Here is a 24,499-nt window from a genome sequence, read left to right as displayed (position 1 = left end):
AGGGAGGCTATGCTTGATCTGTATAAAACATTAGTTAGGCCACAGCTAGAGTACTGCATGCAGTTTTGGTCACCACATTATCGGAACGATATGATTGCACTAGAGGGTACAGAGGAGATTTACAAGGATATTGCCTGAATTGGAGAATTTTAGCTATGAGGAAAGATTGGATAGGCTGGAATTATTTTCTTTGGAACAGAGGAGGCTGAGGGAAGACCTAATCAAGGTGTATAAAATTAGGAGGGGCCTAGATAGATTGGATAGAAAGGACATATTTCTCTTGGCAGAGGAGTCAACAACCAGGGGGCATAGATTTAAGGGAATTGGTAGGTTTAGAGGGGATTTGAGGGGACATTTTTTCATCCAGAGGGTGGTGGAGGTCTGCAATTCACTGCCTGAAAGGGTGCTAAAGGCAGAAACCCTCACTACATTTTAAAAGTACTTGTATGTGCACTTGAAGGGCTGTAACCTACAAGGCTATGGACCAACAACAACTTGTATTTATATAGCGCCTTTAACATCGTGAAACGTTCCAAGGTGCTTCACATTATGATGAGATTTAAAAAATTGACACTGAACCGCATAAGTAGAAATTAGCACAGGTGACCAAAAGCTTGGTCAAAAAGGTATGTTTTAAGGAGCGCCTTGAAGGAGGAAAGAGAGGTAAGGAGGCAGAGAGTTTTAGGCAGGGAGTTGGAAAGTGGCATTAGGCTGGATAGCTCTTTGTAGGCTGGCACAGACACAATGGGTCGAATGGCCTCCTTCCGTGCTATAAATTTCCATGGTTCTATGAAGTAAATCTGGCCATGGTGAGGCCATCCTTGGCTTCCGAGCAGCAATGTGGTGCTGATACCCTCTAATTGTGCAGTGTAAGGTGATTGCGGAGAAGGTTGGTGATGTTGTTGCTGCTGCTGGTGTGCCTGGTGCTGCATGGGATGGGGCTGATTGTGTTTGGATTTTGAGGTCCAAGTTGCGAGAGTATTCAGGGAACCCATGCTGATGGAATAGATAGCAGGTGAAGTAGAGATGACAGAGGTAATGAGGACAGACTGCATGGAGACTAATGTAAAGGCATGGTGAATCTGTTGTGGAAATGCAGCGAGGAAGAGCTTGTGGCTGATGGAAGATATCTCTGTAAAGTGGGAGCTTTTACTGTACATTTGAAGATGACATCTCATCAGCTGATTCAATGGCCACTGAACTTCCGCCTCAGCTTCACAGACATAGTCCAAGACCAGCATGGACCCCGTGGGCGAGCAAATAAAATCAAAAGGTGAGCTCAAATTTATTCTTAATGATCTCTAAACAAGGTCATAATTCTCGGATTGGGTCTCCTGCCGCTGCCTGTCAGGTCAGCTCAGCACTGACAGATCCAACATTGGGAAAGGCGTGTGGCACCGGGATCACAGCCGCGTTCCGACCCGCTGGGGGAAGAAAACACTTTCCCACGCGACCTGCCACCGATTGCACCCGCTGACCCCCTGGAAAATCTCAGCCATTATCTTCAAATGTAAATGGATAATAAATCTGCCCAAATTTTAATTCTTGTCCCCAAAACTTCTGTCCAAAGACTCATTTTATAATAAATCACTTGCCAATATATTGAACTGGTGATGCACTAAGTTAGAATACTTGGGAAACTTACCTGAGTTCCTGATGCAAGCTGCTTATGTGTTGGATGCTGTAAAATTACCTCTATTATGGGGTATCTGACTAATGGGGTGAATAGTTAGTAAAAAATCTCAGTGAAATTTGCTTGGCAAGTCTTTATTCACTTTCCAGGAGGTACAAATTCACAACACAAAAGCGTTTGTAATTGTTTAGAATTTGGTAATGATTGAAACATCACAGGGAGTACCGATGTAGGAAGCCTTGATACAGACATGGATGAAAAAGAGCTGGATGCAGGTCAGGCAGCATCTGTGGAGAGAGAAACAAAGTTAATGTTTCAGGTCAATGACACTCCATCCTGACACGTTAACTCTGTTTCTCTCTCCACAGATGCTGCCTGACTTGCTGAATATTTCCAGCATTTTCTGTTTTTATTTCAGATTCCAGCATCCACAGTATTTTGCTTTTGTAACAGTTCAGAGTAACTGCTCTCAACATCAGGCAGCTTTCAACCCAATGTAGCACCATAGAGCCCTAGCAAAGTTGAAATCAATGGAGGTCAAGGGGAAAACCGTCCAATAGCTGGAGTCATACCTAACACCTAGGAAGTTGGTTATGATTGGTAGAGACCAATCATCACAGCCCTAGGATATTGTTGAAGAACCTCAGGGTAAATTCCTCATGTCCAACCATCATCAGTTACTTCATCAATGACCTTCCTTCCACCATAAAGTCACAAGTAGGACTGCTTGTTGATGATTCCAATGTTCAGTTCCATTCACACCTCCTCTGCAAGTGACAGTCAAGGTCACCTCTTTTTTCGACTATTATCCCCATGCCAGAAACAAATAATTACTTTATATTTGAGACTTTTAATCGGGTCCATGCATGTAAGGCTGTGAATGCAGGAACATTTGCATGTGAAGACTTGGGTGTTAAAGGTCCTATTGTACCTTCTGGATATTAATGGGTAATGTTTTGAAAAATTCCTACAGATTGAGGGGAAGATGGTTGTGAGTGGCAAACATAGCACAGTTCATTCTTACCTTGTCTGATCTGGTAAGGTAATTAAACATCTTCTAGCACTGAGATGTCATGAATTGGATATGGACTGACTGACCTGGCCAGCTCCTTCCATTGTCAATGGAACTGCAAACCATGGAATTATCAGCAAGCAGCCCCATTCCTGACCTTATGATGGATGGAAGGTCATTGATGAAGCAACTACCCTAAGGAGCTCCTGCAGCGATATATTAGGCTGCAATGATTGGTCTCCAACAACCATGAACAACTTCCTTATATCATGTATGACTCCAGAGAATAGAAGGTTTTCCTCTTAACCTTCACTGACCTTTTGCTAGGTTTCCTTGGAACCAGACACAGATGAATGCTGCCTTGATGTCGCGGGTAGTTACTCTCTCCTTTCCTCCTGTATTCAGCTGTTTTCTCCATTCCTGGATCAAGGCTGCGCTGAGATCTGGAGCTGAGTGGTTCCGGCAGAACCCAAAATGAGCATCAGTAAGCAGATTATTAGTGATTAGATATCACTTGATGGCACCATTGATGACTCCTTTCATCACCTCTCTGATGATTGGGAGGAGGTTGACAGGGCAATAATTGGCTGTGTTAGATTTGTCCTGCTCTTTGTGGATAGGACAGCATCTTCACCATTAGTGGTCTGCCTAAAGAAAAGAATGACTTGCATTTATATAGTGCCTTTCATGACCTCAGGATGTCCCAGAGCGTTTACAGCTAATGATGTACTTTTTGAAGTGCAATCACTGTTGTAATGTAGGAAACATGGCAGCCAATTTGCTTGCAGCCAGGTCCTACAAACAGCAATGTGATAATGGCCAGATTATCTGGATTTTTAAAGATGTTGCTTGAATGATAAATATTGGTGTCATGTATGTATGCTTGGGATTACTAGCCACCAGGTGTCACCACTGTCGGAGGTCATTGGGTTGTGCGCACATTTGTGCGGGCCAGGTATAAAAGGCCAGCCATCTTGTAATGTGATCACTTTGGGCCCGAATAAAGTAGAGCCAGGTTTGTACCTGTTCAGAGTTTACAGTATTCAGTCTATTGAGTTATTGCATACACAACATTTGGCGACGAGGTAACAAGAACCTTCGCATGCAAAAATGAGCACAATTGGAATTCTGGAGCGATCCGTGGAGGGAGAAGATTGGGCAGACTTTGTAGCCCGCTTGAACCAGTACTTTGTGGCCAACAAAATGGAGAAAGAGGTCGATGCAGTTCGGCGCGGGCGGTCCTCCTCACGGTTTGCAGTCTGAAAATCTATGGACTCAAAGAATCTCCTCTCGCCCTTAAGTCCAATGGACAAGGACTATGAAACATTGTGTGCTCTGGTACGTGACCATCTCAAACCAGATGAAGGCATCATCATTCTCAAGGTATCGATTCTATACGCATGTTCATTCTGAGAGCCAGGATGTATCGGAATTAGTTGCCGACTTAAGACGTCTAGCTGGACTGTGTAAGTTCAAAACTGCATTGGCAGACATGCTGCGGGACTCCTTTGTAATCGGCATCAACCACGAGGCGATCCTGAGTAAGATACTGGCGGCGGAGACACTGGATTTGAGCAAGGCCATCACGATTGCCCAAACATGCATGACGATGGACAAAAGCTTAAAGCAGATATCATTGAAAAATCGGAACTCAGCAAGTACTGTACAAGACAGTATCGTCATTTGGCAGAGCTGCATATGGCAGGGCCTCCCCGACTGCGTACGCGAAACCTGTGGCTGCTCAAAGTCCACCAACGGGAATGAATCCAATATCACCGTGTTGGCGTTGTGGGGGAAATCATTGGCATCATCAGTGTCGGTTTAAACAATATATTTGTAAACGCTGTTCAAGAGTGGAGCATCTCCAGCACATGTGTCCGCAACTGAGCAAGCGTGCTGCAATACACCACATGGAGGATGATGACCAGTATAACGCGGATCCGGATATGCAATCCGAGAGACCAGAGGAGGAAGTGTATGGACTGTATTCGTTCCTAACAAACAGCCAACCAATAATGATTAATGTAAAACTTAATGGTGTGCCGGTAGCGATGGAATAGGACACGGGTGCAAGTCAATCAATAATGAGCCAGAGGACATTTGACAGGCTGTGGAATACTAAGGCTGTGAGGCCTAAGCTGAGTCCAGTCAATGCCAAGTTGCGTACATACACTAAAGAACTCATAACGGTGCCGTATGATGGTGCGGTTCACGATTTACCATTATGGATTGTTCCAGGCAATGGTCCAACGTTGTTCAGCAGGAACTGGTTAGAAAAAAATCAAATGGAACTGGATCGAGATCAAAGCATTGTCATCGAAGGAGGATACTCCATATGCTCAAGTGCTGAGCAAGTTCCCCTTGCTGTTTGAACCAGGCATCGGCAATTTCACGGGACCCAAAGTGCAGATCCACGTGGACTAGGATGCAAGACCCGCCCATCATAAAGCTCGGACAGTTCCACACATGATGAGGGAGAAGATCAAAATCAAACTGGACAGACTCCAGCGTGAAGGGATCATATCATCGGTTGAATTTTATAAATGGGCCAGCCCCATTGTTCCCGTGTTGAAAAGTGATGGCACTGTCAGGATTTGTGGAGACTACAAGGTTACGATCAACCGAGTTTCGAAACAGGATCAATACCCGTTACCAAAAGCTGATGACCAGTTTGCAATGCTAGCCGGGGGGAAGTCGTTCACAAAACTAGATCTGACATTCGCCTACATGACACAGGAGCTGGTCGACATGTCGAAGAAACTTACATGCATCAACACTCAAAAAGGACTGTTTATCTACAACAGGTGCCCTTTTGGAATTCACACGGCTGCAGCCATATTTCAGAGGAACATGGCGAGTCCGTCCCCAGAACCGTTGTGTTCCAAGCTGACATACTGGTCACAGGTCGTCACTCCACTGAACATCTGAACAACCTGGAAGAGGTTCTACATCGTCTGGATAAAGTGGGACTCAGACTAAAATGCTCGAAGTGCGTCTTCATGGCACCGGAAATTGAATTCCTGGGGAGGAAAATTGCTGCTGACGGTATCAGGTCTACGGACTCGAAAACCAAGGCCATCAAAAATGCACCCAAGCCTCAGAATGTGACAGAGCTGCATTCGTTCCTTGGTCTACTCAACTACTTCGATAATTTCTTACCTAGATTAAGCACCTTATTAGAGCCACTGCACATGCTGCTGAGAAAAGGCGACAACTGGGTTCGGGGTGCGTCTCAAGATAGAGCTTTTGAGAAAGCTACTAATCTGCTTTGCTCTAACAAGCTGCTGGTACATTATGATCCCTGTAAGCGTCTAGTATTGGCCTATGATGCTTCATCATATGGAGTTGGTAGCGTGCTCCAACAAACTAATGAGTTGGGAAAATTACAACCTGCTGCATATGCTTCAAAACATTTGTCAAAGGCAGAAAGTGCCTACAGCATGGTAGAGAAAGAAGCACCAGCCTGTGTGTATGGGGTTAAACAGATGCATCAGTTCCTGTTTGGTCTTCAGTTTGAACTGGAAACAGATCAGCAGCCACTCATTTCATTGTTTTTGGAAAACAAAGGTATCAATACCAATGCATCGTCCCGCTTCCAGAGGTGGGTGCTGACATTATCTGCCTATGATTATGTCATTAGCCATAGACCTGGCACTGAGAATTTTGCTGCTGCATTGAGCTGTCTGCCATTGCCCACACCGGAGGTGGAAACGTCACAACCGGCAGACTTACTGTTAGTCATGGATGCTTTTGAAAGTGAAGGAACCTCTGTCATGGCCCAAGTTAAGACCTGGATCAGCCAGGACCCGATATTATCGGTTGTGAAACGTTGTATCCTTAGTGGTGATTGATCTGCCATACCCAAACAAATGTGTGAGGAGACCAAACCTTACATCCGTTGCAAAGACAAACTATAGATTCAATCAGATTGTATACTGTGGGGTAATCGTGTTGTTATGCCCAAAAAAGGCAGTGAGAAATTTATGCATGATCTACATAGCATGCATCCCGGTATTGTCATGATGAAAACCATTGCCAGGTCTCATGTATGGCAAGCGACAACGGATCTTGCTTCACCAGTATGGAGTTTCAAGAGTTCATGAAACTCAATGGTATCAAACATGTGAGGTCAGCACCATTCAAACCCACATCCAATGGACAAGCAGAGCATGCGGTCCAAACCATCAAGCAGAGTATGAAACATGTAACTCAAGGTTCATTGCAAACTCGCTTGTCACGCATACTGCTTAGTTACAGGACAAGACCCCATACGCTTACCAAGGTCTCCCCTGATGAACTATTGATGAAGAGGTCTCAAGACCAGGCTCTCTCTTATCCACCGTGACTTGAATAATCATGTCGAATACAGACGTCAAAGTCAGCAAGGGTATCATGATCGCGCTTCTGTGTCACGCAACATTTCTGAGTATCCTGATCAATGATCCTGTGTATGTACTGAATTATGGTCAAGGTCCCAAATGGATCGCCGGTACTGTTACGGCCAAGGCGGGTAACAGAGTGTTTATCGTTAAGCTCAAGAATGGGCAGACATGCAGGAAACATGTCGATCAGATAAAGATGCGGCACACGGATGAACTGGAAATTCTGAGGAAAACACAATCATTGACCAACCAACCTACCCTCAGTCATCAGAGGACTCCACTGTCATCAATGAATCTGGACTTTCAATCACTGACATGGTCAATGAATCTGGACTTTCAACCCCTGACGTGGTCATTGCCATTCCCATCAGATCGGCTATCCAGCCCCCAGTCATAACATACTCAGAATGCTCGCCCAAGGCTCGAGTTGAACTGAGACATTCAACTCTGGAGCAGAAAGCCCCGGACCGTCTCTCTTTGTAAAAAGACAGTTACTAATATCTTAGAGGGGGGATATTGTCATGTATGTATGCTTGGGTTTACTAGCCACCAGGTGGCGCCACTGTCGGAGGTCATTGGCCTGTGCACACGTGTGTGCGGCCCAGGTATAAAAGGCCAGCCATCTTGTAATGTAATCACTTTGGACGCTAATAAATTAGAGCCAGGTTTGTACCTGTTCAGAGTTTACAGTGTACAGTCTATTGAGTTATTGCATACACTTTTCTTTAAATAGTGTCATGGGATCTTTTACATTCACCTAAATAGGCAGAAGGGGTCTTAGTTTAATGTTGGTTTCATCCAAAAGACTGCACCACTGATAATGCAGCACTCCCTCAGTACTACACTGAAGTGTTAGCCTAGATTTTGTGTTCAAATCTCTGAGGTGGGACTTGAACTCACAACCTTCTAACTCAGAAGGAATAATTATAAACTCATATTAAAATGGTGTGAACCTTAGAACACTCAACATACTTAAACCACAGTTACTACAGTGATCATTTTCTGACTTTGTACTGCCAATGGGGAATTGCACCTGCTAAGGGCATGTATTGGAAATTCAGGCATATTGCGCATGATTTTCTGACCATTCATTTAAATAATCAAATTTCTGATATACACACCTTTACTTGTGTTTCACAACTTGTTATTTAAAGGGGCACACACCCCGTTTCAAGTGTTTTCACGCCGCGGTGGATAAGGTGGCCTCTTGAGCGAAATTCCACTCTTTGGCTTTTTCTTTTCGGCGGACCGGAAGCCAGTCATAATCGGGTCTGATCTGCGGCGGTGAGCACAGTAGAGGGGTGGAAGTTGGGGGCAGGTGTAGTGACCGCCGCTGTCAGTCATCAGCGTAGCGCTGACGACATCATCATGGCGCCGCATCACCACGCTCTGCCTTCACTTAAAGGGGTAAGCTTGCACAATTTTTACAGGGCTACCAGGGAGGGTTTTGGCCAGGCTGCCTGTTGGTGGCTAAGCCGAACTCAGGGGCGTAATTGTCGGCCCGATATGGCAGTCGGTTGACAAAAAATAAAACATGGCAGCCACGGCAGTGCGTCCTCCCCTTTAATGGGAGCTGCACCACCATTTTAAAAGGCTACAGCCTCACTGGACTACCTGAAAAAAGCAGCTTTTGACATCGCCCAACGGGAGGAAGATTTTCTCACCGGAATTTTGCCGCCGGGGGGGGAGGGGGAACATGGGCGGTGCACACTCTGATGATGCACTTAGGATGGATCAGCAGCAGCTGAGCGGTGGGGTGGGGAGGAGCGGATCACTGCCAGGATACCGCAGGAGCAGAATTTTTATAATGGTGGCTATTACACGAAAAGTCGGCGGCCATTGCACTCTGCAGCGTGGCCGCCGAATTCCGGTGGTAACAGGCCTTAAGAAAGGGGCAATTTTGGCCCCAAAGTTACTTGTTCTTAAGAAGTTTTTGGCAGGAGGTGTCAATTGCATGTAAAAATTATTCATTAAACTTACTATAGCTTTTCTGACACACTAACCACAGAAAGAGATATGGTGGTGTAATGGTTACGTTACTGGATGAGTAAATCAGAGGCTTGGACTAATAATCCAAATGAATGGGAGGCCATAACTCACCATGGCAGTTTCTGTATTTAAATTCAGTGTGTTCATACTCTATTTGTTTGTTACGGGACACTAGACAGGCATTAGAACCCTGTGGGAGCTATTCACTGTTGCTGTAAACATGCTGGCTTTGGGACACCATTTTGGGAGTTACTTTACTCTTGGTTCAGTTAGTCTGTTATTTATGCACAAAACATAATTTGGCAATGAGGATGAATCAAATGAACCTCCCCAAACCCCAGCCTATCCTCTTCGCACCCGGGGACCCTCCAATTCCGTGGCCGAGATGGATAAAAAGCTTTTCTACGTACATCACAGCGAGTGGGTTAGACGGCGACAACGTAACACCAGCTCGCCGCCACGCAATACTTATCCACTGCCTCAGCACTGAACGCCAATGCATCTTTGGCCAAATCGAAGACACGGGGCTAGAACCTTGACTTTTATTGCCTGCTTAACGCCCACTTAATGCCCATCTTATCGCTGAAATGACGTATAATGCCCAGATATCGCCTATTTTGGCACAAAATGGAAACTGGTGGGCATTATTCGGAAACTTATCGGCAAGCATTACTTTCCCCATGTGCTTAACGCCGAGAAAAAATATTACCGCCCATCCACTTTTTTGGGGCGGAATCAGCAGGATGGACGAATTCAATGGCCATAATATCGCCCAGCGTTACTTTCCTCGTGGAATTAATGCTGAAATTCAATATTAATGCCCAGCCACTGTTTTTTGTCGTAAAGAGCATATTTACCCAAACTAGCGGCCATGGAAATCGCCCATCGTCAATTTCACCACCTTGAACACATATTGCTGACAATATCGCTCGCTCAAAAAACCGCCCACAAAAAATGGAACTAACCGGAACGAATCACAGCGTTATGGACACCATGTTGTAGATCACACGTCGCATCCTTTATAAGGCTGCTGTGCTTCAACCTCGACGGTTCCATCTGCCACAGTTAACTTGTTTTGTTTCTGTCAAAAGGAAAGTGATTGCAACCATCCTCCATTGACTCAGAAATCGAGGCATGAAGGAAGTAAACGTGTAACTCATCACGCCCACTGACATAAAAAGGCCTGCAAAATGGAAATGGGAACCTCAAACCCCTTTCACTAAAATGAAAATTAGGATTTTTAAAGAGGAAAAAACAACACACTGAAACCACCCTTCCAATTCCCCTTCCTGCTAAGAGTTTCACTGGCTTTACTGCCACCCGCCACATCCTCATTTTTCTTGCATCCCTTTCCCCCATCCTATTCTCCCCCCACGTCCTTTTCCACCCTCCCCTTTGCCCCTCTGCCTTAGCCCCTCCCCATCTCCATTTCTCTCTTCCTTCCTCCCCCCCTCTCTTCCTTGCCTCCTTCCCCTTCTCCCTCCTCTGTTGGGGTCCAATCAATTCCCCATTTTCTAACCCCATTTGATCCAAATACTGCACTTGGTCTTGACATCCCGTTTGCAATGCCATAGGAGATCAACTAGTATATTAAAAGTCTTGCGGTCTACAAATCCTACTTCCTGTGTCACTAATTTCACAACTATAACTTTCTGATACTGGGAAATCTCCTGTGGCAATACACATGGGCGTTGGGTTGGATTTTCACTTTGTGCCAACATTGAGCAGTGCCCAATATCCTTGCCTTCTAGAACCCTAAGCCAATTTGAGGGTCTCATTTCCATTTGATCGGTGATCTGCAAGCGCTAAACCAGCGCTAACAGGCAACCAAGGTGGATGGCAACTTCCACGGAATTAAGCCAGAGGTAATAGAGTGAATGGAGTGAGGAGGATGTGGATGGCCAGTAGTGAGTGGCAAGATTTTTGTGGTGCCAGGAACAGCATTCATGAGCAAGACCCCTATAAAGGACCACTGGTTATGCTGCTTAACACCTGGTACCAATGACGGGGCATGCACGTTACACACTTTACTCATTGGTATCCGAAACTTACACTGAACATTTGAACTGTATGGGACCCCAATTAGCACGTTCAAAGTAGCCTCCCCTCTTACGCAAGGATGTAGTGGTGCTGCATGGTATAAGGAATATAAATATGCCAAAAGACTTTGAAAAACTGGGACAGGTTTTGTTAGAGCAGAAGAGATTAAGGGGTGATTTTATGGAGATGTTTAAAATCATGAAGGGATGGGACAAAGTATAGTGAAACGGACCGTTTCCGGTGGTTGAGTGGGACTAGAACAGGACATCAATACAAGATTAAAGTGTGTCGTTCAAAGAGGAGGATGTAGGGTAGGGATATTTCCATTGGGATTCTCCTGCTTGCCTGACATTGTTCATGCTGTTTTTCAGGGATTACGGCGGAGAATCAGGAGAAACCCCAATGGAAATTCACCCCTGTGGACTTAAGAAATTGTAACAGGACAAGATCGACACCAAAAGTATGGCAATAATAACAGGAAGTCAAGTGGTGCAGACAGGAAGTGCACACATTTATATCATGTGACTACCAGGATGGTAGAAGAGAAACTACAGGGACTAGTGTTTTTTTTTGGTCGATCAATTCCGACAAGGGTATCAATATATTAGATAGATATATAGTTTGTGTGAGAGGGATATTTACTATCAATTGCTGGTAGCACAGAAGCAGGCCATTTGACCCATCACATTTTTGCCAGTTCCTTGCTACAGCAATCCACTAATCTGCTCTCTCCTTAAAGTCACGTATCCAATTTTCCTTTAAAATATACCGTGGTCTCAACCACTTGCTGTGGCAAAGGATTCCATGCACCGCCAATTATCTGGGTTAAGAAATTTCTCCTAACCTCTTTCTCATTCCTACTGACGATTTAAAATGAATGAGCCTCATCACTGACAACCGACAGAAATGCTTCCACTAAATCTCCTCTTAGCCCTCTCTGCTGCAATGAAATGATTCCAGGTTCTGATGTCGGTCCTCTAAACTAGATTCCCATTCTTAGCATTTTGATGAACTCTAGCTTTACACTCTCTATGGCTTGAATGTTATTTCAATAATAGGTCATCTAAATCTACACAGTAGTCTAACTGTGGCCAAACCAATGTTTTATACAAATCCACCATTATTTCTTACTCTTTTATTCCATGCCCTTATTTATAAACCATAAAAGGTACAATAGCATAGTGGCTATAATTCCTGGACCAGTAATCCAGAGAACATGAGCTCAAATCCCACCCTGACAAATTATGAATCCGAATTCAGTTTAAAAAAAACTAAAAATAAACGGAGTGACTCCTGATAACAAACTGGAAGCTACTGTAGTCCAACCATCCCCTCTTGACATTCAACAGCATCACCATCGAATCGCCAACCATATACATCCTTGGGGGCAGCGGGGGAGGGTGGTCATTGACCAGAAACTCACTGGTTCAGCCACATTAATGCTGTAGCTACTAGACTAGGTCAGAGGCTTGGCATTCTGTGGTGACTTAATTACCTCCTGACTCCCCAAAGCCTCTCTGCCACCTACAAAGCACAAGTCAGGAGTGTGATGGAACACTCTACTTGCTGGATGGGTGCAGCTGTAACAAACCTCAAGAAGCTTGACACCAGCAGTCCGCTTCATCGGCAGCCTATCCAGTACCGTGACTGCAGTGTCATCTACAAGATGCACTACAGCAACTTCTTCAAACGCATCTCACAAACCCACCATCTTCACCAGTTAGCAGGACAAGGACAGCAGATGTGTAGGAACAGCATCATCTTCAAGTTGCCCTCCAAATCACACACCAAGATATAATATACCGTGTATTGCCATTCCTTCATCATTGCTTTGTCAAAATTCTGCAAATCTCTACCCAGGGGCATTGTGGGAGGACCTTCACAACATGGACTGCAGCATTCAATAAAAAGGTTCACCACCGCCTTCTCAAGGGAAACACGGGTGAATAATAAATATTGGCCTTGCCAGTGTTGCCCACATGCATAGAACGAATTAAAAAAAATATTGTATCTACCCAACTTCATCTGCCAGCACTTATACTTACAAGCGATTATATATTTAAACTGACAGTTGTGTTCATTCACATCATTCAGTATTTCCATAAAGTTCCTTGCTTTTTCTCCCAAAGTGTCTTACCCCACCCATCCACATTAAATTGCATCTGCCACTTATCTCTTCCCCTTACTCCGATGCCACTTTCTCCCCCTTCAAGCATGTCTCTTTGTTCCACCACTCATCTCTCCTTTAAAATCCTTGTACACTCAAATCCCATCACAAGTTTCTCCTCAAAATATCCACCCTCCTTTCTAACCCCGACCTCTGCACAGAGTAACTCCACATCCCTTGTGACCTTAATCTCCATCTCAAAGATTATTTTATCCTCTTCCCTCGGATTTCAGTTCCTTCCTGCCCAAATGTGAGGAGCTCACAGACTTCGTCACCAAGATTGAGATCATCCTTTTTGCTGCTTCTGCTGCTTCCCGATGCTCACCAAACCAAGCTTCCCCATAGACTATCCCTGAACCTGTGTCACAGAAAGTTGTTGAGGCCAGTTCTTCAGATATATTCAGAAAGGAGTTAGATGTGGCCCTTATGGCTAAAGGGATCAAGACTTATGGAGAGAAAGCAGGAATGGGATACTGAAGTGCATTGTCAGCCATTATCATATTGAATGATTTCTCCTCCATCTCCCCTCATGCCCCTTCCAAGCTTATCTTGTCCATGACACCTACCTCCTGCTCCCTGGACCCCATTACCACTAAACTGGACGGCCATTCTTCCTGGTCCCCATGCCAGCTGATACTGTAAATGGTCCCTATCCTCAGGTACTGTTCTCCTCCCTTTTCAAAACACACATCCTCATCCTTCAAAAAAAAACTAATCTTGGCCGATCTGTCCTTGTAAACTGCGGCTCTATCTTCGAATATGCAAAGGTAGTGAATGTGATGTCACCTCCCAAATGCATACCCATCTTTCTTGCAGCTCTGTTTTAATCTCTCCAATCACATTTCCACCCTTGTCAGAGCAACAAAACGACCCTAATCAAAGCTACAAATTACACCTTATGTGACTGTAATTGTGGTTCATTTTCCCTCTTTGACATCTCTGCAGTTTTTGACATGGTCAACCACGCCATTCTCCTCCAATGCTTCCCGTCCATTGTCTAGCTCAGTGGAACTGCCCTCACTTGGTACCACTTATCTGTGAATGGTAGCTAGAGTATCTCCAGCAGTGGCCTTTCTTCATGATACTGCAGCTGTTACCTCCAGAATCCAGCAGGGATTCAACCGTTGCACTCTCCCCTTTCTCATCTACATGCTGCCACTAGATGTAATATTCAGACATGGAGTCAGCTTCCACATTTACAGTACAGCTCCACCTCTCCATTACCCCTCTATTGATCCCAACATTGTCTCATTAGATTGCTAGTCCGATATCTAGTCTTGGAAGAGTCATAATATCCTCCAGTTACACGTTAGAAGGCTGATGCCATTGTCATCAGACCCCATTACAAAATCAATTTCAAACCCTCCCCAGCTATGGTCAGAGGTTTAACTCGACTGTTTGCAACCTCAACATCCTAATCAAGCTGAACGTCCAACCACAAATCTTCTCCATAATAGAGATCACTTACTTCATCCTCCTAACATAATCTACCTCCGTCCTTGCCTCATCTCAACTGCTGTTGAAAGGCTCATTCATACCATCATCTCCAGACTCAACGATTCCAAAATCAAAGAGCAAGTTATTATTTAAGTGGAGAAAGATTGCAAAGTGCTGCAGTACAGCGGAACCTGGGGGTACTTATGCATGAAACACAAAAAGATAGTATGCAGGTACAGCAAGTGATCAGGAAGGTCAATGGAATCTTGGTCTTTATTGCAAAAGGGATGGAGTATAAAAGCAGGGAAGTTTTGCTACAGCTATACAGGGTATTTGTGAGGCCACACCTGGAATACTGCGTGCAGTTTTGGTTTCCATATTTACGAAAGGATATACTTGCTTTCAGAGGCAGTTCAGAGAAGGTTCACTCGGTTGATTCCAGAGATGAGGGGGTTGACTTATGAGGAAAGGTTGAGTAGGTTGGGCCTCTACTCATTGGAATTCAGAAGAATGAGAGGTGATATTATCAAAACGTATAAGATTATGAGGGTGCTTGACAAGGTGGATGCAGAGAGGATGTTTCCAATGATGAGGGAGACTAGAACTAGAGGGCATGATCTTAGAATAAGGGGCCGCCAATTTAAAACAGAGATGAGGAGAAATTTCTTCTCTCAAAGGGTTGTAAATCTGTGAATTTGCTGCCTCAGAGAGCTGTGGAAGCTGGGACATTGAATAAATTTAAGACATAAATAGACGTTTCTTAATCGATAAGGGGTTGTGAGGAATGGGTAGGGAAGTGGAACTGAGTCCATGATCAGATAAGCCATGATCTTATTGAATGGCGGAGCAGGCTCGAGGGGCCATATGGCCTACTCCTGTTCCTATTTCTTATGTTCTTATGTAATGCTCTCTTGGCTGGCCTCATCCTCCACGCTCTGTAAACTTCAGCTCATCCAAATCTCCAAGGCACATATACTATTCCGCACTAAATCCCACTCAAAGGCCATGGACCCCGACAACATTCAAGTTGTCATGCTGAAGAATGAGCTGCACCTCTAGCCAAACTGTTCCAGTACAGCTACAACCACTGGCATCTACCAAACAATGTGAAAAATTGCCCAGTATATCATGTCCACAAAAAGGACAAATCCAATCCGGTGAAATACCACCCACCCCCTCTGTCGACTCTCAATCATCAGCAAAGTGATGGAAGGTGTCATCGAGAGTGCTATTAAGTGATCCTCACTCACCAATAACCTGCTCACCAATGGTAAGTTTGGGTTCTACCAAGACCACTGAGCTCCAGGACTCATTACAGCTTTGGACCAAACATGGACAAAAAGAGCTGAATTCCAGGGGTGAGGTGAGTGCGACTGCCCTTGACATCAAGGCATCATTTGACCAAGTGTGGCATCAAGGAGCCCGAGTAAAACTGAAGGCAATGGGAATCGTGGGAAAACTCTCTACTGGCTGGAGTCATACCTACCACAAAGGAAGATGGTTGTGGTTGTTGGAGGCCAATCACCTAAGTCCCAGGACATTGCTGCAGGAGTTCCTCACGCCAGTATCCTAGGCCCAACCATCTTCAGCTGCTTCATCAATGACCTTCCATTCGTCATAAGGTCAGAAGTGGGGATGTTCACTGATGTTTGCACAGTGTTCCGTTCCATTCGCAACTCCTCAGATAATGAAGCAGTCTGTGCCCGTATGCAGCAAGACCTGGATGATATTCAGGCTTTGGCTGATTAAGTGGAAATAACATTTACGCCACACAAGTGCCAGGCAATGGCCATCTCCAGCAAGAGTCTAGCCATTCCTCCTTGACATTCAACGGGATCATCATCACCAAATCCCCCACCCATCAACACCCTTGAAATCATAATTGATCAGAAAAGTACCTGTACCAGCCACATAAACACTGACAACAAGAGCAGTTCAGAGGCTGGGTATTCTGTGATGAGTGACTCACCTTCTAACTACCCAAAGCCTTCCACCAATATCAAGGCACAAGTCAGGAGTGTGATGGAATGCTCTCCACTTGCCTGGATGAGTGCAGCCCCAACAACACAAGAAGCTCAACACCAATCAGGACAACACAGCCCGCTTGATTGGCAACCCATCCACCACCTTAAATATTCACTCCCAGTGCACCGTGGCTGCGGTGCGTACCATCTACAAGATGTACTGCAGCAACTCCTCAAGGCTTCTTCAACAGTACCTCCCAAACCCGTAACCTCTACCATCTAGCACAAGAGCAGCAGGTGCATGGGAACACCAACACCTGCAAGTTGCTCTCCAAATCACACACCATCCTGACTTGGAAATATATCGCTGTTCCTTCATTGTCACTGGGTAAAAATCCCAGAACTCCATCCCGAACAGCACTGTGGGAACACCTTCATCACACGCGGTTCAAGACGCTATCCTGTACAACTATGAGAAAGCCTTTCAATCTGTCTGTGTGCTGTGCGGGAAACAGAATTTTTAAAAATTCAAATGAGGTCCTGCTGTTAAATTCAGCAGGACTTCACCCTTTCTCGTATCTCTGAGTTTCCTGACTGTTGACAGTCGCTCCGCCCCCCCCCCCCCCCCCCCCCCACGTAAACATCAGGGCCTAAGAGTTTGCCCACAATTGATATTAGACTAATTGGTATAGAGTTATTTGGTTTTCCTTTACTCACTTCCTGAACAAAGATGTTACATTAACGCTCTTCAGCCCCATGACACAATTTGCATTCTTAAGTTGGCCTGAAAAACTGTGGCCAAAACCTCTGCTATCTCCCTCTCGCTCCTTCTAATATGCCATCAGGACTCAGTGACTTATCCACCTTGGGTTTTGCTAATTTTTTAAGAACCAATTTCTCTTCCATAGTTACCTCCATCAATTGTTCCATCTCCTATTATCTATGTTCCCACTATCACCAGCATTTGTTAAAAAAAAAGAAAATATTTATTTAATTTCTCCTCCGTCATTCCTTCACTCTCCACAATTAGACTCTCTGCTTTATCCCCGAGTGGTACGATAGTTATTCTCTATTCTTTTACATTTTATATACTTATAAATTCCCTTACTATTTCCTCATATTATCTACTAGTCTTGTTTCACATTCCCACTTAACCCTTTTCACCTCCCTACTACACTTTCTATATTTTTCAGAATTATCTTCAGTATTTTTAGCCTCAACTTTATCATGCATCACCTTTTTAAGGTTCAGTTTTGTTTTAATTTCCCATTCCATAGAACTCTATTTTTTGATGCGTCCTTTTTCATTTTATTGGAATGTATTTATTTTATACTCCATCCATCTCATTTGAAGATTACCCACTGCTGATCTTTCAACCCATTTGCTAATTTTTCTACACAGTTAATTAGGACCTGATCCCTTTTAACTTGGTAAATTTGCCTTTTTACAATCCAGCACCCTTACATTTTGGTCATCGTTATCATTTTCTATTCTCACTATGTTGTGGTCACTATTTCCCAGTTGTTCTACTGTAATTTCAGTTATATACCCCACCAGAACCTAATTAAGCAATAAAAACAGAAAATGCTGGAAATCTCAGTGGGTCAGGCATCATCTGTGGAGAGAAACAGAGTTAATGTTTCAGGTCGACGACCCTTTGTCAGAACTGGCAATAGTTTGAAATGTATCAGATTCTTAAGGAAATGCTGGGGCCCTGAAAGAGGGAGGGTGGAAAGAACAAAAGAGAAGGTCTGTGATAGGGTGGAAGGCAGAAGAGATCTGAGAGACAAATGGGATGATGGACCAAATTGAGATGATAATAGCAAAGTTAGGAAACAAAAGAAGAGTCTGGATAAGGTATGAATGGTGGAATAATTACCAGCTGCCATGGGAAACAAAGAGAAACAACATAAAAATAAAACGGGGGGGGGGGGGGGGGTGGTGGAGTTTTTGTGGAAAAGAAAAGGAGTAAGGGGAACAAAATATAGGCAGGGGTTATGGTCTGAAATTGTTGAACTCGATGTCGAGTCCGGAAGGCTATAAAGTGCCTAAACGAAAGATGAGGTGCTGTTCCTTGAGCTTGTGTTGAGCTTTATTAGAACAGTGTAGGAGGCTGAGGCCAGCGTGGGAGTGGAGCGGAGAATTAAAGTGACAGGCGATGAGAAGCTCGGGGTCACCCTTGCGGACTGAATGGAGGAGTTCCACAAAGCGGTCACCCAATCCGCGTTTGGTCTCCCCAATGTAGCGGAGACCACATCGTGAGCAGCGAATACAATATACTAAATTGAAAGTGTTCTGTATTTAACCCCTTGCAACCTGTATTACCGGAGGTTCTACCACCAGAGGTCCTACCTGTTGGGAGTCCCAAGGGATCACAGAATCCTTTATTGTGAGCTTATCAATTGGCGATGAGGTAACGAACAACCGCGCGAAAATGCAAAGAACAGTCGGTATCCTGGAGAAGTTCTCAGAAGGAGACGATTGGGAGGCCTTCGTGGAGAGACTTGACCAATACTTTGTGGCCAATGAGCTGGAAGGGGACGAGAATGCTGCCAAACAAAGGGCAATCCTCCGAACTGTCTGTGGGGCAACAACCTATGGCCTTATGAAGAATCTCCCAGCTCCGGCAAAGCCAATAGCTAAATCCTATGAAGAATTGTGTATGCTGATCAGGGAGCACCTAAATCTTAAGGAAAACGTTTTGATGGTGAGATATCGGTTCTACACGTGTCAACAGTCGGAGGGCCAGGAAGTGGCGAGCAATGTCGCCGAACTAAGGTGCCTTGTAGGACATTGTGAATTTGAGGGATTCCTGGAACAAATGCTCAGAGACTTTGTACTGGGCATTGGCCATGAGGTAATCCTTCGCAAACTGTTAACCGTTGAAACTCCGAATCTAAGTAAAGCCAAAACGATAGCCAGGCATTTATGTCCGCCAGCGACAACATTAAACAGATTTCACAAAGCAAAGAAGCTTCAGCCAGTACTGTGAACAAAGTTACGTCGTTTTCGAGCAGGAATATACATGGCAGAACGTACACACCAGCTGCTGCTGCCCGACCTCAGATGACCCAGAATCCGCCATCAATCGTTAATGTGAGGCAGTTAACATCTTGTTGGCACTGTGGAGGTGATCATCGGCCCCATCAATGCCGCTTCAAGCACTATGCGTGCAATGGTTGCAGAACAATGTGACACCTCCAGCAAATGTGCAGGCGAGCTGCAAACCCTGCAAACCACCATGTTGCAGAGGAAGATCGATCCACTATGGATCAGACTGAATCGGAGACTCGCACTAAGGAGGCAGAAGTGTACGGGGTACACACTTTCACCACAAAATGTCCACCAATAATGTTGAAAGTTGAACTGAACAGAACTCTAGTATCGATGGAACTGGACAATGGTGCGAGTCAGTCCATAATGAGTAAAAAGGCCTTCGACAGGCTGTGGTGCAACAAGGCACACAGGGCCAAGCTCAGCCCCATTCACACCAAACTAAGGACTTATACCAAGGAACTAATCCCTGTAATTGGCAGTGCAGATGTCAAAGTCTCCTATGATGGAGCAGTACACAAATTCCCGTTGTGGATTGTGCCAGGGGATGACCCCACATTGTTTGGCAGAAGTTGGTTGGGATAAATCCGCTGGAACTGGGACGACATCCATGCGTTCTTGTCCGTCGATGCCGCCTCACGTGCCCAGGTTCTGAACAAGTTTTCATCGTTGTTTGAGCTAAGCATTGGAAGCTTCTCGGGGTTGAGAGTGCAGATCCATTTGGTTCCCGGTACACGACCCATCCACCACAAGGCATGGGCGGTACCGTACATGATAAGTGAGAAAGTGGAAATTGAGCTGGACAGGCTGCAGCGAGAAGGCATCATCACGCCGGTGGAATTCAACAAATGAGTGAGTCCGATTGTTCCAGTATTTAAAGAGGACGGCACGATCAGAATTTGTGGGGACTATAAAGTAACAATTAACCGTTTTTCGCTACAGGACCAGGAATACCCACGACCCAAGGCAGACTACCTATTTGCGACCCTGGCTGGAGGGAAGACGTTCACCAAACTGGACCTGATCTCGGTCTACATGACACAGGAGCTAGGGGAGTCTTCGAATGGCCTCACCTGCATCAACACGCACAAAGGTCTGTTCATCTATATCATATGCCAGTTAGGGATTCGGTCGGCCGCGGCAATCTTCTAACAGAACACGGAGAGCCTGCTAAAGTCGGTTCCTCGCACCATAGTTTTCCACGACGACATACTGGTTACAGGTCAGAACACCACCGAACACTTGCAGAACCTGGAAGAGGTTCTTAGTCAGTTGGATCGCGTGGGGCTCAGGTTGAAACACTCGAAGTGTGTTTTCCTGGTGCAGGACGTCGAGTTCTTGGGAAGAATCGCAGCAGACGGTTTCAGACACACTGACGCCAAGACGGAGGCCATCAAGAACGTGCCACGACCACAGAACGTGACGGAGCTGCAGTCGTTCCTGGACTCCTTAACTATTTTGGGAATTTCCTACCTGGGTTAAGCACCCTGCTAGAACCCCTACATGTCCTAGGGGGAGTGTTTGCTAGTGCTGTTGGGGAGGATTTAAACTAATATGGCAGGGGGATGGGAACCTATGCAGGGAGACAGAGGGAGACAAAAATGAGGCAAAAGCAAAAGACAGAAAGGAGATGAGGAAAAGTGGAGGGCAGAGAAACCCAAGGCAAAGAACAAAAAGGGCCATTGTACAGCAAAATTCTAGAAGGACAAAGGGTGTTAAAAAAGCAAGCCTGAAGGCTTTGTGTCTTAATGCAAGGAGTATCCGCAATAAGGCGGATGAATTAACTGTGCAAATAGATGTTAACAAATATGATGTGATTGGGATTACGGAGACGTGGCTCCAGGATGATCAGGGCTGGGAACTCAACATCCAGGGGTATTCAACATTCAGGAAGGATAGAATAAAAGGAAAAGGAGGTGGGGTAGCATTGCTGGTTAAAGAGGAGATTAATGCAATAGTTAGGAAAGACATTAGCTTGGATGATGTGGAATCTATATGGGTAGAGCTGCAGAACACTAAAGGGCAAAAATCGTTAGTGGGAGTTGTGTACAGACCTCCAAACAGTACTAGTGATGTTGGGGAGGGCATCAAACAGGAAATTAGGAGTGCATGCAATAAAGGTGCAGCAGTTATAATGGGTGACTTTAATATGCACATAGATTGGGCTAGCCAAACTGGAAGCAATACGGTGGAGGAGGATTTCCTGGAATGCATAAGGGATGGTTTTCTATACCAATATGTCGAGGAACCAACTAGGGGGGAGGCCATCTTCGACTGGGTGTTGTGTAATGAGAGAGGATTAATTAGCAATCTCATTGTGCGAGGCCCCTTGGGGAAGAGTGACCATAATATGGTGGAATTCTGCATTAGGATGGAGAATGAAACAGTTAATTCAGAGACCATGGTCCAGAACTTAAAGAAGGGTAACTTTGAAGGTATGAGGCATGAATTGGCTAAGATAGATTGGCTAATGATACTTAAGGGGTTGACTGTGGATGGGCAATGGCAGACATTTAGAGACCGCATGGATGAATTACAACAATTGTACATTCCTGTCTGGCGTAAAAATAAAAAAGGGAAGGTGGCTCAACCGTGGCTATCTAGGGAAATCAGGGATAGTATTAAAGCCAAGGAAATGGCATACAAATTGGCCAGAAATAGCAGCGAACCTGGGGACTGGGAGAAATTTAGAACTCAGCAGAGGAGGACAAAGGGTTTGATTAGGGCAGGGAAAATGGAGTACGAGAAGAAGCTTGCAGGGAACATTAAGGCGGATTGCAAAAGTTTCTATAGGTAGGTAAAGAGAAAAAGGTTAGTAAAGACAAACGTAGGTCCCCTGCAGTCAGAATCAGGGGAAGTCATAACGCGGAACAAAGAAATGGCAGACCAATTGAACAAGTACTTTGGTTCAGTATTCACTAAGGAGGACACAAACAACCTTCCGGATATAAAAGTGGTCAGAGGGTCTATTAAGGAGGAGGAACTGAGGGAAATCTTTATTAGTCGGGAAATTGTGTTGGGGAAATTGATGGGATTGAAGGCCGATAAATCCCCAGGGCCTGATGGACTGCATCCCAGAGTACTTAAGGAGGTGGCCTTGGAAATAGCGGATGCATTGACTGTCATTTTCCAACATTCCATTGACTCTGGATCAGTTCCTATCGAGTGGAGGGTAGCCAATGTAACCCCACTTTTTAAAAAAGGAGGGAGAGAGAAAGCAGGGAATTATAGACCGGTCAGCCTGACCTCAGTAGTGGGTAAAATGATGGAATCAATTATTAAGGATGTCATAGCAGCGCATTTGGAAAATGGTGACATGATAGGTCCAAGTCAGCATGGAATTGTGAAAGGGAGATCATGCTTGACAAATCTTCTGGAATTTTTTGAAGATGTTTCCAATAAAGTGGAGAAAGGAGTACCAGTTGATGTGGTATATTTGGACTTTCAGAAGGCTTTCGACAAGGTCCCACACAGGAGATTAATGTGCAAAGTTAAAGCACATGGGATTGGGGGTAGTGTGCTGACGTGGATTGAGAACTGGTTGTCAGACAGGAAGCAAAGAGTAGGAGTAAATGGGTACTTTTCGGAATGGCAGGCAGTGACTAGTGGGGTACCGCAGGGTTCTGTGCTGGGGCCCCAGCTGTTTACATTGTACATTAATGATATCGACGAGGGGATTAAATGTAGTATCTCCAAATTTGCGGATGACACTAAGTTGGCTGGCAGTGTGAGCTACGAGGAGGATGCTATGAGGCTACAGAGTGACTTGGATAGGTTAGGTGAGTGGGCAAATGCGTGGCAGATGAAGTATAATGTGGATAAATGTGAGGTTATCCACTTTGGTGGTAAAAACAGAGAGACAGACTATTATCTGAATGGTGACAGATTAGGAAAAGGGAAGGTGCAACGAGACCTGGGTGTCATGGTACATCAGTCATTGAAGGTTGGCATGCAGGTACAGCAGGCGGTTAAGAAAGCAAATGGCATGTTGGCCTTCATAGCGAGGGGATTTGAGTACAGGGGCAGGGAGGTGTTGCTACAGTTGTACAGGGCCTTGGTGAGGCCACACCTGGAGTATTGTGTGCAGTTTTGGTCTCCTAACTTGAGGAAGGACATTCTTGCTATTGAGGGAGTGCAGCGAAGATTCACCAGACTGTTTCCCGGGATGGTGGGACTGACCTATCAAGAAAGACTGGATCAACTGGGCTTGTATTCACTGGAGTTCAGAAGAGTGAGAGGGGACCTCATAGAAACGTTTAAAATTCTGACGGGTTTGGACAGGTTGGATGCAGGAAGAATGTTCCCAATGTTGGGGAAGTCCAGAACCAGGGGTCACAGTCTAAGGATAAGGGGTAAGCCATTTAGGACCGAGATAAGGAGAAACTTCTTCACCCAGAGAGTGGTGAACCTGTGGAATTCTCTACCACAGAAAGTAGTTGAGGCCAATTCACTAAATATATTCAAAAGGGAGTTAGATGAAGTCCTTACTACTCGGGGGATCAAGGGGTATGGCGTGAAAGCAGGAAGTGGGTACTGAAGTTTCATGTTCAGCCATGAACTCATTGAATGGCGGTACAGGCTAGAAGGGCTGAATGGCCTGCTCCTGCACCTATTTTCTATGTTTCTATGTTTCTATGTTTCTATGTGCTACTGCGCAAGGGAGACGACAGGGTATGGGGTAATTCACGAGAGGCTGCCTTTAAGAAAGCCAGAAATCTGCTGTGTTCAAACAAACTGCTTGTCCTGTATAACCCTTGTAAAAGATTAGTGCTGGCTTGCGATGCGTCGTCATACGGGGTTGGGTGTGTGTTACAACAGGCT

General features: G+C 45.1%; 1 long non-coding RNA gene across 1 annotated transcript; it reads right to left on the bottom strand.

Moving 5' to 3' along the window:
• Positions 1-1,751: 1,751 nt before the first annotated feature.
• LOC139250585 (uncharacterized) lies at positions 1,752-8,216 on the bottom strand. Its single transcript, XR_011591331.1, has 2 exons — positions 8,149-8,216; positions 1,752-1,920 (listed from the first exon to the last, which is right to left on the bottom strand). It is a non-coding gene; the product is annotated as an uncharacterized lncRNA (long non-coding RNA).
• Positions 8,217-24,499: the final 16,283 nt, after the last annotated feature.

The sequence above is a fragment of the Pristiophorus japonicus genome, unplaced genomic scaffold (assembly GCF_044704955.1).
Source record: "Pristiophorus japonicus isolate sPriJap1 unplaced genomic scaffold, sPriJap1.hap1 HAP1_SCAFFOLD_395, whole genome shotgun sequence".
NCBI classification, from domain to species: Eukaryota; Metazoa; Chordata; class Chondrichthyes; family Pristiophoridae; genus Pristiophorus; species Pristiophorus japonicus.
Note: the sequence above shows the minus strand (reverse complement) of the source record. Positions and strands in the feature narration are given on the sequence as shown.